At 41.1% G+C, this 1,122-nt stretch overlaps 1 non-coding gene across 1 annotated transcript; it reads left to right on the top strand.

Annotated features, from left to right (window-relative positions):
- Positions 1-834: 834 nt before the first annotated feature.
- Trnaa-ugc (transfer RNA alanine (anticodon UGC)) lies at positions 835-910 on the top strand. The gene has a single exon. It is a non-coding gene; the product is annotated as a tRNA-Ala (tRNA).
- Positions 911-1,122: the final 212 nt, after the last annotated feature.

Raw genomic sequence — 1,122 nt, 5'->3', positions numbered from 1 at the left:
AACAACAGAAAGACATCTGGGAAATTCCAAATATGTGAAAATGAAACAGACCAGTTCTAAATTACCCATTGGTTAAAGAAGAAATCACAAGGTAAATTGGAAATGAAAAATTCACTAGAAGGATCAATGACAGATCTGAGACGGAAGAAAAGATGGGTGAGTTTCAATCAGCCACACAGAAAAAGATTGTCTTTATTCTCCATCTAGACATCTAAATGGAAAGATGGTTGGGATGACCACTGCCGTCTTTCTGTCAGCCAAATTATGGAGCTAACCCTTGAGGAGGGTAGACCCCAGAAACAGAAAGAGCCCAAACCTCAATGCCATCGCAGAGCTGTGAAATCAACCAACTCATGAACCCACCCTTGGTTTTGAACTTCCAGCTCTGTGAGATGGCACATTGCCCTAAACTCAAACCCATTTTGTATCCTGCCTATCTGAGGGGATAAAAGTGACAAGAGAGATAAGAGTTCCGGGAAAGAGGACATAGAAATAGCTCAAAAGATTTTCTCTGCCTTCTGACAGACTATACCTAACATTTAAGTCATGTCCCACAGTGATACCTGGAGAGAAAGATGTGTGGATTTATTAACAGAGATTGATTGCTTTAAATATTGGTTAAAATGGTGCAACAAAGTCTGATTTGGGGAATTCTGATAGTCATATGAGCTACTGAATATTTTGTGTACTCGGACTCAATCCCAGTAACAACATTAATACTCAGATGAAAAGTCAGGAAGGACTGAGGCCTAGAGAAGTCAAATAACTTTCTCATAGACTTGTACCCGACAGGGAAGGAGTCAAGTTTTCTGACTTCAGAAACTGAACTCTGGGGTTGGGGACATAGCTCAGTTGGTAGAGTGCTTGCCTTGCATGCATAAGGCCCTGGGTTCAATCCCCAGCCCAAACAAAAAATAAATAAATAAATAAAAAGAAACATACTGAACTCTGAACAATTAGTTCTCATGGCTGTATCTACACCCCACACTTCTATCCTCTGATCCCTCCAGGATTCTGGATCAAATACACCCATGGGAAGAGACATCTCTTCAATAACAGCCATAATCTGCAACCAGCTTCCTTAGTGCAGCCTCCCTGATAAAGCTGAGTTCAGTCACAGTG

Source organism: Marmota flaviventris, chromosome 1 (genome assembly GCF_047511675.1).
Source record: "Marmota flaviventris isolate mMarFla1 chromosome 1, mMarFla1.hap1, whole genome shotgun sequence".
In the NCBI taxonomy this organism is placed as follows: Eukaryota; Metazoa; Chordata; class Mammalia; order Rodentia; family Sciuridae; genus Marmota; species Marmota flaviventris.
This window is presented reverse-complemented; position numbering and strand designations above follow the sequence as displayed.